Below are 14268 nucleotides of genomic sequence, written 5' to 3'. Positions count from 1 at the left end.
AACTTTTGTGGGGATACCGAATACACCTTAAAAATAAAAGAGCTGCCATCTCCTCTCACCACCAGTTCACAAAGATGGACCGTTTTACGACAAAAAAGTTTGAAAGGAGCTGATCTCAGAGGATACTCTTTCCAAATACAGCTTCATGAAACATACACTGCATTGTTCCAATTTTCTGATTTGCTGTGACTGGTGAAGACCTCACCCTGGACTGGCATTTGAGAATCAACTGTTTGAATCTCCTGCGAAACATCCTCCAGGCAGATGGCTTAGGTCTGCGCACATGAAGGGACGGCATCTCGCCGCTGCACAAGACAACCACTGCACCTCAAACACTTCTCACCGTGAAAAGTCCCTCCTCATGCGGAACTGAAATCTGCATCCCTGTGCTTTCCACCCTACTGGCCCTTTGGAGCAACTGAAAATAGATCTAGGCCTTCTTCTGATGGCAGCCCAGATCCTATTTGCAGGATGCTCTTCCTCAACATCTGCAAAGTGTTTCCAGGTCACCAGAGCCCCTGCACTGCCCTCCACCTTCGTGGGGTTCTGCATCTGAGGGCAGGCTTCATCCCCACCTCTACTGAGTCTTTCCTTCTCTGTGAAGAGCACCCCCAGGCCTCCAAACTCACCTCCCAGGATGCACTGACAGCCAGCCACCCTCTTAGAAGTGGTTTTTCTCTGTCTTTCCTTGAGTGTGGTGGGATGTGGCAGGGTCTGAGCAGAACAGAGGCCTGGGAGATCATCACCACCTTCTGCCTACAGACCGCACTGGCCTCCCTCAGCTTTGGACAGCCCCAAAGTTTGTCTCTAAGTTGGGCGTTCAAAGACCAGAACATATTTTCCCACAGAAACAGGGTCATGTGTGGCTCTGGGTCCCCTGGTGAGGCCAACGGCCTGTCATTCATAGAATGAGCCCACAGGGTGACCTGGTACTGATGGGCCACAGAATCTCCCCACAAGCATAAGCAGGCTTGCAGTGGGAAAATGCTCCCAAGTCCAGCTGGGAGCAGAAATGCAGAGCCCACCTCAGGAAGGGCTAAGGGATCAGTGTCCCCTGATGTGTCCTCATCCCCAGCACACTCTAAGCTGCCAGAAGAACAGGGTTGGCCTAGTCCTGAATCAGCCTCAATTTCACAGTCTGGACCTCTGGGGGAAAGGGTGCCTCACCCCAGCACCTGCACAGAGCACCCTAGTCACAACCACTTCCCCACTTGGCTCCACAAAGAGCTCCTGGGGGAGCACCAGGAAAAGGGGTCTTAGTGGTTGGCACCAGAATCCCTCTTAGGGACAGAACTGGGTTTGGGTAAAAGCTGTGACAAGTGGTTGGGATGAAAGGTGAAACCCAGAAAGGACTGACTGGGCATGATGGCAGGAATTTGGAGGCAGGGTGGGGACGGTGCAGACAATAACAGCATTGAAAGTGGGGCAGGGGAAGAGGCCAAGCCCAAGACAAGGAAAGGACCAAGGGACTTTAAAGAACAGGAATGGCACAGAGAACAAAATTGTGGTTGCCAAGGGGGAGGTGGGGAGGAGGGAGGGATGGGCTGGGAGTCTGGGGTCAGTAGATGCAAACTGTTACATATAGAATAGATGGACAAGGTCCTACTGTATAGCACAGGGAACTATATTTAGTGTGCTGGGATAAACCATAATGGAAAATAGTATAAAAAAGAATGTATGTATATGTATAACTGAGTTACTTTGCTGTACAGCAGAAATTAACACAACATTGTAAATCAACTATACTTCAATTTAAAAAATAAATTTAAAATAAAGAAGAAAAGAAAGCATATGGTAAAGGAAAGAAAATAATAAAGAACAGGAATGTCAACAGGATTTTAGGATTTTTACATTGTTTTTGTGTGTAATGTAAATCCCCTCCACCTCTTATTTTGGAAAGCCTGCCCCACATCAAAGTGTGTGAATGGGGTCTCTATGGAAAGTGGGGAGAAGGACTGTGATCCATGTCAGGGGTGATGCCAAGGGAGAGACAAAGGACTATGTGCAAAATTTCAAGAGGACAGCGAAAACCGAGCAGAAGCTGGAAGTAAGAGTCAAGAGTGACCACGAGAATTTAAGCCCTTCCTCCTGAAACCTTGGGAAGGTGCTGGACCCACCATAGCACCTCAGATGGGGACTAGAGTTGGTCTCAGCTAGAACCAAAGAGGCCAGGAGACCCAGCACTGGCTCAGAGCTCAGCTACTGGTAGAATATCAGTAACTGGGGGCTGGCTGGCTGACGAAGGACAGAGTCCAAGGGGAGAAGCCCACAGGAGCTTGGGAATGAAAAGGGTCAAGGCTCAAGGCTGGGGGAGGAGAGTCATGGGAGACAGAGCCTCTTGCCAGTGGGAACCCCAAGGTACCTCACTGTCCTAGTTCCAGGAGCTATCTAGGACAGAGCCCCGTGGCTTTTCACTAGAGACCTTCCCCCCAACAACAGGATTTCCCTTCTCCAGTGTCTCCTCTACCCTCCCCTCCTGTTATTAAAGTAGGCACGCTTACCAGCCTTCTTATTTTTCAAAACGTATTTATTGCTGTTTGCAAAGGAAACAGAGAAGATTTGTAAGCACCCTCTCTTACTATTCTCCCTCGTATCTTCTTTTCTCACTCAGTCCCTCAAGGAAGAAATAACAGAGCATGGTGGTGATAGTAAGGGTCTTTTTTTTTTAATTAATTAATTTATTTATTTTTGGCTGCGTTGGGTCTTCCTTGCTGCACGCGGGCTTTCTCTAGTTGCGGCGAGCGGGGGCTACTCTTCGTTGCGGAGTGCGGGCTTCTCATTGCTGTGGCTTCTCTTGTGGAGCACAGGCTCCAGGCGCACGGGCTTCAGTAGTTGTGGCACATAGGCTCAGTAGTTGTGGCTCACGGGCTATAGAGCGCAGGCTCAGTAGTTGTGGCGCATGGGCTTAGTTGCTCCGCGGCATGTGGGATCTTCCCGGACCAGGGCTCGAACCCGTGTCCCCTGCATTGGCAGATGGATTCTTAACCACTATGCCACCAGGGAAGTCCCAACAGTGAGGGTCTTTGTGGGCAAAAGGCTGATGCAAGAAGTTCCAGTGGTTTATTGGGACGCTCAGACTGTGGAAACCAGACACTCTCTTTCCAGGGTCATCTCTAAATGAGGCCTAAGCAGGAGCAGGGAGGAGATGGGGTGAGGGAGTGGGGAGGTAGGTGTTGCTGCCCCACCCCCAGCCCTGACTTGTAATCAAGCCCCCTTCATGGTGGGTCCTCAGAGCAAAGAGAAGTCAGGACAAAGAAAAGTATTTCCATGGAAGCTAAGTTTCTGCAGAAAAGTTTATAATTTTTAAAAAATGTATCCCTGTCAAATGCCGTTGTCAGATTCAGCTCTTTATCCAAACCCGTAGAGATAAATTTGTAGACCTTGTTATTATTCTGCTCTCTCTCTTAGCAGTGTGCTCCCTGCCAATTTGTTAAGTAAGACTGTTAGTCTTTATCCAGGTTGTGGGTTAGTGTTTGCCAAGGCAGAGCCCTGTGTCATATCATGAGAGACCTCCCTCCCAATGACTTTACTAATGAGGCCTTTGTCAACCCACCCAATTACCTGTTCTATAGCCCATATTTCTCCCTGTTCACATGACATCACGAGGGACTGAAAAGGCTGAGAACTGAAAGGCCCTTGAAATGAAGAGATCTTTATGACTGTGCAAAGGGAAAGTAGGATTGGTACAGTGTCATTGGCCCCTGAAGACTCACCCACTGCCCAGCCTGCACCTGTTCGTCTGTGTATCAGTGACAACCTCGGCAATGACAGCTGGCTCATAGACCCAGATGCCCCTGCCCCACCCTGAGACAGACAGGAAGACAGACATGCACACACACCAAGAGCAGCCGCACAGCCTGCTCGTGCCCTGCACCCGCAGCCCGGTGCAGGGCCACCCTGCCCACCTGCCAGGAGGGAGAGGAAACCTGTGAGGCACCAGCTGGCTGCCTGGCCACCTCGCACAGCCTCCCTACCTCTCGGCCAGGACAACTGGTCTGCGGGGTGGAAGGACCTTTGCTGGCTCTGGCGACCAGTCGGCTGGGGCCACAGCCCCACTCTGACCCCCTCCTCTTCCACTCTGCAGCTGCTGAAATGAATGTAGTAAAACACCATGTCTAGATCCGTCTGTCCCCCACCTAAAACTCTTCCCAGCTTCCCACTGCTCTTGGATCAAACGCCTAAACCTTGGGCCTATGAGGCCCTGCATGGCCTGGCTACTGCTTCTCAGAAATGCCAGACAACATCCTGTCTCTAAGTCTGTTCCTGTTGCTCCCTCTGCTGGGCACCCACCTGTGTCTGAGGATTATTTTCCAAGTCCCTGAGGAATCCTGAGTGCCTGGGTTCTGTCCCCTCCTTCCTTCAGAAGAGGGTTGAAGGGTTCTGACCTACCCCCCACCCCCAAATTCACTGTCAGACCGCCCTGGCAGTTCACCCTGGTCTCTGGCCCTCAGCACATCTGAGCAGGCCTGGGGGAGGCCAGCCTCCAACCCATGAACCCACTTCCCTCCACAGTTTTCAGCATGTGATGGGGCAACAAAAGAAAACACTAATTTTCTGTGTGGTCTCTCTGGGGACGAGCTGTCCCTTCCTTTCCCATTCTGTCCCCTCTGCCTGAAAACACTGCCCTTTTTCACTGGCTCCCACAAAAATGCCACTTCCTTGGGAGGACTTCTCGCCGAGAGGGCCCCTCTGATGCCCACATGCTTTCAAACTGTGACAGTGGGAATGAACTATTTGTGAGATACTCTATTTAATGTCTGTTTTCCCCCACCAGACTATCAGCTCCAAGAGGGCTGGGACCATGTCTGCCATGGGTTCTGCTGTCCCTATCACCTAGCACAGTGCCAGCACAGAGTAAGCCCTTAATACTTATTGAACAAATGAATCATTCAACGAGTAAATGAATGAATGAACCTGTCATTAGCATCCTATCATCCATAAGATGCAAGTCCAACTTACAAGTCCATGTTTCCTTGCAAGTGCTTGTCCAGGAGATGAGACCAAGGCTCCAGTCATCAATAATGTGCTGTGTGACCTAAGGTGACTTGCTGCCCTCCTCTGTACCTGCCTCCATCTATAAATAGGACCAATCCTCCCTGCTCTCCTCCCCTCTCCAGGGGTGAGTGAGAACCACCAGGAAACAGGTAGATGAGTGCTCTGAAAACCAAAATACACCAGACACACCCTAGAATTCCTGCTACTATTACTGAGCCCTAGGCAGGCTGTGAAGACCCAAGTTGTACCCCTGTCACATCAAACCAGACAGAGGATAACTGCTGCAGTCAGGAACCCTGCCTCCAACCCTTTCAGCCTCCACTGACCTCTCACCCAGGCCCTGGCATCTCCTCTAAGATGCTCCTGACAGCTAGAAGCCCCAACACACAGAGAGGCTACCCCACGTGGTACGCAGGCCCATCCCCAGTGTCCCCAACCAGAAGAATGGCTTGTCCCTCTGCCCCCTTCTCCAGCGGGGCTGCGAACCACCCCACCTGCACCCTTCCCTGAGGCCTGGTCTGCCTCCCCACCAGGCCAAGGGCAGGCCTGGGCCCACAGCAGTTTTACACACTCAGTAGGCACAGCGGGCCCTCAGAGAACTGAACTGCCTAGGAGACATTCAGGCCAGGGAGGAGCTGTTCCCCAATCCTCCTTACACAGTGTCGGGGGTCCTCCGCCCTCATCCTGCACCCCTTTTTGTCCACACAGTGCTTCCTCTGGAGAGGCAGCTCCATGAGGCTGCCCGCCGGAACCACGTTGGGAGGATGCCTCAGGGACCTGGCGGTCCAGTGGTTAAGACTTCGCCTTCCAGTGCAGGGGGTGCAGGTTGGATCCCTGGTCGGGGAGTTAAGATCTCACATGCCTTGTGGCCAAAAAACCAAAGCATAAAACAGAAGCCATATTGTAACAAATTCAATAAAGATTTTAAAACAAAACACTGTAAAAAAAAAAAAAAATTGCCACTGACACATCAGCCTCCCTTGGTCCAGAACCCCTGGACTTCTGACCAGAGGCACCAGGCCACCTTTGTCTCTCCAGGTGCCTGTCCCTATCTGCCAGCCTCCGACTCCTGACCTTTGACCCCCTGCCCTCCTGACTCTAAATCTGTTTCTTGGAGGAGCCTTCTGGATGGGTCACAAGGATTAAGAGTTAAGAGCACTGGAATCCTGACCCTGACTTTGGGCCTCAGAGATTTTGAGACAAAGTGGACAAGGAGGCCAGGGCCTGAGCCTCCCCCAAGTTAACATGTGCCGATGTGCCTGCCCCAGGCTCCGGGAACTGTCCCTCCTGTATGGAGGTGACACTATAGCATTATTCCCAGCCGGAGCCCCTTTACACACGTGATTTCTGGCCCTGATGTGTACTCTCCTCCCGATCGGCTCCTTCATCCTCCCAACGTGGTTCCAGTGGGCAGCCTCGTGGAGCTGCCTCTCCAGAGGAAGCACTGTTGGGACAAAAAGAGGTGCAGGATGAGGGCGGAGGACCCCCGACACTGTGTAAGGAGGATTGGGGAACAGCCCCTCCCTGGCTTGAATGTCTCCTAGGCAGGGGGTCTTCCAGCTCAGAATGGTGGGTGGATGCTTCTCCTCTTTCTTAATGTTGGAGACTTCCCCAGACAGGCTGCTTCTCCTTCCAGCGTACCTCATGTCCACGTGACCAGGACTCGGCAGAACCCTAAAGCTGGGAGACCGTGGGCAAGACCACCCACAGGAGCCAGGTGTGTGCCCCTCCCCTCTCAGAGGTGCCCTGTCATCCAGTTGTCCTGACTGCTATTGCTGTTCTTGAGGAAGGGAATGCAATTCATTCCCACTGGAGTCGATAACCACCTTTCCCATGGCTCCATCAGTGAAGAAGGCAGCCAGGATTTACCGAGCCACCCACTGCGTCAGGCCCGGGCGAGGCCAGAGGCGTGTGTTCACCCGGCTTCTTTGTTCTCGTCCCTCCACCTCTTCTCTCCTCATCCCCTAATCCTAACCAGCTTTCGCCTCCTGGTTGTGGGGCCCTCTCTGATTGCCTTCTCTGTGGTCTCTGCACTCCTCTCATCCTTGTCGCTGCACCTTCATCTCAGTCTCAGACTAGAAGGAACCTCCAAGCCCCGCTTCCAGCCCCTTGCCATGGCCAGCGGTGGGCTCAGAGGGTCGGTGGCCAGGCCAGGGGGACTCAGGCCTGACGACGTGGTCCAGGGCTCATCTCACCAGAACCCCATGCTGCTGTCATCCTGACTGCTCGGGATGTCCGGTCTCTTTGGCTGGACCTCAAGCTCCTTGGGGGCTCTGGCCACACCTGACACTTGCCAGCCCACTCACACTTCACAGTGGGCCCAAAGCTGAGCACATGGAGGAATCCACAAAACTCTGCTTCCATGAGTGACACTGAAAATCCCCAAGCTGACAGACGCTTGTCCCCACTTCAGAAAGGCTTAGATACACAAGCACAAGGGACAAATATTGGGCTGGCCAAAAAGTTCGTTTGGGTTTTCCCGTAACATCTTACAGAAGAACTCGAATGAACTCTTTGGCCAACCCAATATTGGCTGGCCCTTTGCACAATCAGTACAGGGCATGTAATTTGAGGTTTTATTGCTGCTGAGCCTACATCCTGCACATTTGGTCCACTGCAAATGTCCAGACCCAGCCCCTCTGTGTATCCAGGGACAGGTCGCCAGTGTCTTGGCAGGGAAGGCTGGGATGCATTAAAGTGACAGAGAAGCCTGCCATCAATTTGTTTTTTCCAGATAAATTCCACGTGGCTTTCCAAATACAGGAGAGGGTTTGGGGCTTTCTGAGGCCTCACAGATGCAACCTATGGACCTCAGAGCTGCTGCCCTGTGGCTGAGCCATTTCCTGGCTGTGTGACTTAGGTTACTTAATTTTTCTGTGCCTCAGTTTCCTCATCTGCAAAATGGGGACATGAGCTGCCCTGCAGGGTTATTGTAATGATTGGATATAAGTATGTGAAAAGCTCCTAGCATGGTATCTGGCAAATAGTACCATCGTCATCATCACTATTATTCCTCCAGAACAAAGGGTCAGAGAATAAATTCTGGTGGCCAAAGACCTGGGGGGGGGTGGGGCTTCCTTCGTTCAGGGCTCTCTGAGCCAGTGAAGCCCCAACCAAGGAAACACCCTCCCTACCCACCTCCCTGCCCTGCTTTTCTCCACACCACCCCTCACCACTGGCCTATGCTATATTTACATATTTATTAGCTTTATTGTCTGCTTCCCCCATTATAATATAAGCCCATGAAGGGAGAGATTTTTGTCTGACTTGTTAACTACTATATCCCTAAATTCAGGCCCTGGCATATATTTGCTGAATGAATAAGTGACACACAAGTCATTAAGTCTCTTCAGGGCTTTTGAACTATATAACATGTGGCCCCAGTTGAGACTCATTTGTTCCCTGGAAAACCAAACCACAAGCTCAGGTAAATGGCAGGAAAGAGGTGTATGGGGACAGGGGGAGCTTCATGTCAATATTTCAGGGGAAAGGGGGAAACATCTCCTTCCAAGTGTGGTCCCCATTGATGGTGCCACCCTTCCTCACCCCTAAAAGGGTCTGCCTTTCCCATAGGGGAGGAGAGGGTCCTTCTGGAAGAATCCCTCTCAGATCTCAAACACCTCCGGGAAGCAACTGTGTCCTGAGCATTCCGTTCCTTAAACTCTTGGACGAAAACCACCACGATCCAGGTTCAGCAAAAGATCTGGCAGTTCAGGCGTAAGCTTAGGGAAGCTGGGGTTTAGTTCCCGCACTGCCACTTTCTAACAGCAGGAAACATCCCCCTTGGGGGCCTCAGTTCCACTGTAGAATCAGGGGAGGGTGAAAAAGTGATCTGTAGAGATTCCTACCAGCTCTGACTCCTTTTCTCTTGACCGAAGCCTGGGAGAGTGGCCTGGTTTGTGTTGGCAAATAGCCAAGAGCCTGAAGGAGAGCATGCAGGCCCTGGAGAGTGCCAGTGAAATCAACTTCAGTCTCATCTCTTCCATGCATCTCAATCCATGCATCCTCTTTCTGGCCACAACAGACACACACTGCACTCTGGCCTCTGAGCCTGTGCCTATGCTGGGTCCTCTGCGCAGAATTCCCTCCTGCGTACCCCAATGATCCATTGCTGCACGTTCTTTAAGGGGCCTGCTCAAGTGATGTCTGCCCCAAGCAGAACCCTGTACCTGTTTGAAAGGCTTAGCACCTGATAGAACCCCCACTCCCATCTGCATCCCAGTGAGGAAAATGGCACAGTCCTTCTCTCCCTTTACCAGGCAGTGCAGCCAAAAGTCCCCCAAGCTGGCTGATGTCCACAGGGATGCCACTGCCTGGCCCAGAGGCCCTAGCAGCCAGGCACACTCCTGGAGGGAGCTCTGAGGTGCCCTGATCCCCCCTGCAGCACACCATACCTCCTCCACTCCCCATCCAGCCCCGACATTCTAAGGGAGCTGGGACCCTCAGCATTTCGACCACTTTAAGGCTGTGTGACCTTGGGCAACTTGTTTAACCACTTTGTGCCTCAGCTTTCTCTTCCGCAAAATGGAGATAACAGTAGGTTCTACCCAGAAGGCTGCCGTGGAGATCAAATAAAGTGCTGGCACACAAAGTAAGCACCCAATAAAGGATCGTATTCCCATCTTCTTTCGAGCTAATGTCTTCTCCACCCAAGCTCCCCACTCCAGGGCGGGGAGCACCCCCAGTCCCAGGTGAGCAGCCAATGTCCCCTCCGCCAGGTGCGAGTTCCTCTCGGGGCCACAAAGAAGCCCAAGACGCAGGTGGCCACGCGGACCGCGCAGATCTCAGGCTCGGTCGCCCCCGCTGGGTTACGGCGCATCCTCTCGGGCCTCTAACCGCCCCTGTCCCGGCCCCCACCCCGCGGACTCACGGCCCTGGGTCTCCCACGCCAGCTCCTCCTCCATGCCGCCGCTGCGGAGCTCCTCTGTGTTCTGCCTGGTCGCGAGCGGCCCGTCCGCCCGACTGGGCCCAGAAGCTGAGGGAGGAGGAGCTGAGCTGGGGGTGAGGACGAGGCTCCCGGGAGCGTCGGAGTGCAGGCGGCAGCCATTCCTCCAGAGCCCTCGCCCCTCCTCGGCTCTTGGGTATGATGCGGGCGCAGCTGCTCCGACCTCCCGACCGCCTCCCATCCCGGGCCAGACTGCGGGTCTCTCTACGGGCTCCCTCGACCAGCCCACGGCCCAGCGGTTTGGAGCCACTTGGGGCTCCGCAGGTCCCCCTGGGAATGTCTCCTCTGCGAGCTGTCCCAGCCTCCCGGTCCCAGATGCACGACCTCCCGCAGGCCCCTGGCTCGCGACTCAGGAGCCTGGTCTGGCGCCCCCAGGAGCTGAAAGTCAGACCCCAAGCACTTGGGTGGGCATTTAAGGAACAGTAACCTCAGCAAGCCTGCAGGCATATGAAGAGATGGTCGGATTTGTTCATAATCAGAAAAATACAAATTAAAATGACAGTGAGATACCACTTACACCGATTAGACTGGTAAAAATTAGAAAAACTGGATAATGCCAAATGGTGGTGGGGAATGAGAGGTGTCATGGCCAGGTGCACTGCTGGTGGGGGTAGCCTGGGGCAGCCATTCCGGCAAAGAGTCTTGGCAGTAATGAGGGAAACTAAACACAGCGAACTCTGACCCTAAAAGCCAGTTCCTTCTCTTACAGGCTCATCAGGGGACATGTAAGAGGATTCTGTTGCTGGGTTGTTTTGTGGTTACTGGGAGCTGGAAACAACCTAAGTGTCCACACTGGGGGAGTAGATGGATAGGTAAAATGTGGTACTACTATGCAACTACAGATGCAAGGACCACCTGTATTTACAGCAACATGGACTGAAACACCAAGTGCTGAGCAGAAAGAGTAAAACAACCAAATGAGACCTAAAACACAATACCAATAAAAATGCTTGCACACAAAACAACACAGATTTGCAAAGGTACATACAGTACAAACAAAACAATACACATTAAACATATCAGAATGGGTTGTACTTCAGACCCTGGGGGATGTCCATGTCTTCTCTTCTTTGCCTTTTAGGCATTTACAGCCTCTTTAGATTTGGGGATAGTGGGGTCCCACGCATCTCTATCCCAAGGCAAGAAGTCATTGCTATTTCTTGTGGGATCAGAGGAGGACAAATATCTTTCAGTCATTAGTGTAGATCAGAAAGGCTTCCTGGAGGAGGAAGTACTTGGAATGGCCTTTGAAAAATAACATAATGATAATAGCTAACAGTTAATGAGCCCCATGGTAAGACTTTGTGTGGATTATCTCATTTTGTCCCCCAAACCACCCTATGAAATGGACATTATCACCACCAGATTATGGGGAAGGAACTGAAGCATAGAGAGGGTAAATAACTCTTCCTACCCCCCACAGTAAGTGGTGAAGCCAGGGTTCTAACCCAGCTGGTCTGATTTAAGAGCCACAGCATGAACATCTGGTAGGTGGAAAGGACATTGATGGAGCCAAACCTGCAGACAGCTGGTGGTTGGTCACTCTCCAAGCCCTGGCCTCCCTGATGGATGCAGAGGTGCCAGGGAGCAGTTGGCTGGCACAGCTGCCCAGCTGCCATCCTTGATGTCCATGGTCTTGAACCAGCAGAATGAAGTGACTGCTGCTTTATCATCTTCCTGCTGCAGCCACTGCTGTCTGGAGATAGTCTGTGTCTCCACACCTTCCCTGGGGCACCTGGAGGTGAGACCCAAGTGACCATGAGTCAGCATTAGAGAAACCCTTGGGAAGTGGGTGACTGACAGAAGCCTGGCTGTCCCCACCAAACCAGCCACCCTGACCCAGGCTAGGCCACACCCATCCAGTGCTTCTAAACCCAGAAGTTTCTATGGGCTTCCTCTAGGAGGCCTCCCCAGCCTTCAATGATCCCACATTCTGGCCAGGGATTTTTAAATTCATTATCCCACTTAATCCTCACAGCAATTCTACAAAACAGACATTGTCACCCCTATTTAATGGATGAGGAAACTGAGGCTCAGAAGTGTCCAATAACTTTTCAAGGTCACAGCAACAAATAGTGGTAGAGGCTGGATTCAAACTCACTGCACCACACTGCCATTTTGGTCTGGACCAAACTGGCCCATTATCCAACTCCTTTTCATCCTTCAAGTTCAACTCCACAGCACCCACCCCTGGCCTCCAGCCTCCCAGGAAGGCTCCCTTGTAGATGCCATAACTAGCTGGTGATCTAGGTCAGTCCCCTCCCCTCTGTGGGCCTCGGTCTCCTAAAACCACTGGGTTGGAGGTGGGGCCTGTGAGCCATCCAGCCCTGATGGTCCATGGTTGGACAAGGCACAGTGATCTTTCCTAAGATCACTCAAGTGGGTTGAGGGCCTCTAGCACTGGTGACAGGTTTCTCCACAAGATGGCTCTCCTGGTTTTTTTCTGTTCTTACCTTGTATCTTAAGAAATTAGAGAGGGTTTCTTTGTTTTACAAAATAGAACTGTGACTTGTGTTTCACAATCTACCTAGTTGATTTCATGCTTCTTTGTTATTTGGGTGACATTCTGTTAGAAAGACAGAATCCCAGGCCCCACCCCAGACTGACTGAATCAGAACCTGCATTTCCACAGGACCTCTGGTGATTCCTGCGTACATCAAAATATGAGAAGCACTGCTCTAAGCTGTCAACGCTACTTCATTCCAATCCATCGTTTTCAGGCTTTTATGCCTATTTTCCCAAGCAGGTCTAATTAATCTCTTTGAGCTGTCGTCATTTCTTGAGCAACAGCTGTGTACCAGCCACTGTATCAGTTCTTTATCAGCATTATTTCCTGTACTCTTCCCAACCTCCCTATGATGCCTTTTCTTCCAGAGAGAGGTCACAATTTGTAATTTTGGAACACACAAATAACACCGGGTCCACCTATTCCCACTCAGAGCCCAATGCCCTTTCATTTCATACTCAAAAGAATCACTAGCATGGTTCCAAAGCCTTGAAAAATAATGCAGGGGACTTCCCTGTTGATCTAGTGGGTAACACTCCGTGCTCCCAATGCAGGGGTCTCGGATTCGATCCCTGGCCAGAGAACTAGATCCCGCATGCATGCTGTAACTAAGAGTCCACATGCTGCAACTAAAGATCCCACATGCCACAACGAAGATCCCGTGTGCCGCAACTAAGACCTGGCACAGCCAAAATAAATAAATAAATATTTTCTAAAGAAAGAAAAAGAATACAAGTGATATTGCCTTTCTCAACAGTTTATTTAACATAGGCTCACTGCAGAAATTATAATAATTTCACAAGCTATTAGCATACAGGATAATGTCTCTTAAAAAGCCAATAAAGAGGGAACCATTTTCAAGAATACAGCATTGAGAGAGAAGTGCATTGTTGAGACCATCTGGATGGTCTACATGAACCCAGTTCAGGCCTCTATATAAATTCTTAAGAATCTCGTGGGTGGGTGCAGAGATCTACCGGTTCTGCAGGCACCAAGAGAAGCCTGAGGATGTCAGCTCCAAGCCCCAGCAAGATATAACAGACTTCACTTTGGATTAGTTCACCCACTCCTGCTTCATTAAAGAGGATTTTGAAAAGAAAACCCCAATCAAGTCCCCTTTCCAGCCCCACTTTGTTCCAGAATTGAACAGAAACAGTTTCCTGTTCCAGCCGTGTGGCTAAAAGGGTCTTGGTGCTCTGGCCAGGTGTCAGACCTGTGCCTCTGAGGTGGCAGAGCCGACTTCAGGACATTGGTCCACCAGAGACCTCCCAGCTCCACATAATATTAAACAGCAAAAGCTCTCCCAGAGATCTCCATCTCAACGCTAAGACCCAGCTCCACTCAACGACCCAAGCTACAGTGCTGGACACCCTATGCCAAACAACTAGCAAGACAGGAACACAACCCCACCCATTACCAGAGAGGCCACCTAAGATCATAATAAGGTCACAGACACCCCAAAACACACCACCAGACATGGTCCTGCCCACCAGAAAGACAAGATCCAGCCTCATCCTCCAGAACACAGGCACCAGTCCCCTCCACCAGGAAGCCTACACAACCCACTGAACCAACTTTAGCCACTGGGGACAGACACCAAAAACAACGGGAACTATGAACTTGCAGCCTGCGAAAAGGAGACCCCAAACACAGTAAGTTGAGCAAAATGAGAAGACAGAGAAACACACAGCACATGAAGGAGCAAAGTAAAAACCCACCAGACCAAACAAACGAAGAGGAAATAGGCAGTGTACCTGAAAAAGAATTCAGAGTAATGGTAGTAAAGATGATCCAAAATCTTAGAAATAGAATGGAGAAAATC

The 14268-nt window shown here is 51.3% G+C and overlaps 1 long non-coding RNA gene across 2 annotated transcripts; it reads right to left on the bottom strand.

Moving 5' to 3' along the window:
• Positions 1–1764: 1764 nt before the first annotated feature.
• Positions 1765–11582, bottom strand: LOC137230644 (uncharacterized). Of its 2 annotated transcripts, XR_010946202.1 has the most exons (3): positions 11459–11582; positions 9866–9970; positions 1765–2961 (listed from the first exon to the last, which is right to left on the bottom strand). It is a non-coding gene; the product is annotated as an uncharacterized lncRNA (long non-coding RNA). The 2 variants fall into 2 exon arrangements; XR_010946203.1 differs by lacking the exons at positions 1765–2961; positions 9866–9970 and adding an exon at positions 10876–11185 and having other exon boundaries at positions 11459–11578.
• Between the last annotated feature and the right edge of the window lie 2686 nt (positions 11583–14268).

This window comes from Pseudorca crassidens, chromosome 1 (assembly GCF_039906515.1).
Source record: "Pseudorca crassidens isolate mPseCra1 chromosome 1, mPseCra1.hap1, whole genome shotgun sequence".
Classification (NCBI taxonomy): domain Eukaryota; kingdom Metazoa; phylum Chordata; class Mammalia; order Artiodactyla; family Delphinidae; genus Pseudorca; species Pseudorca crassidens.
Note: the sequence above shows the minus strand (reverse complement) of the source record. Positions and strands in the feature narration are given on the sequence as shown.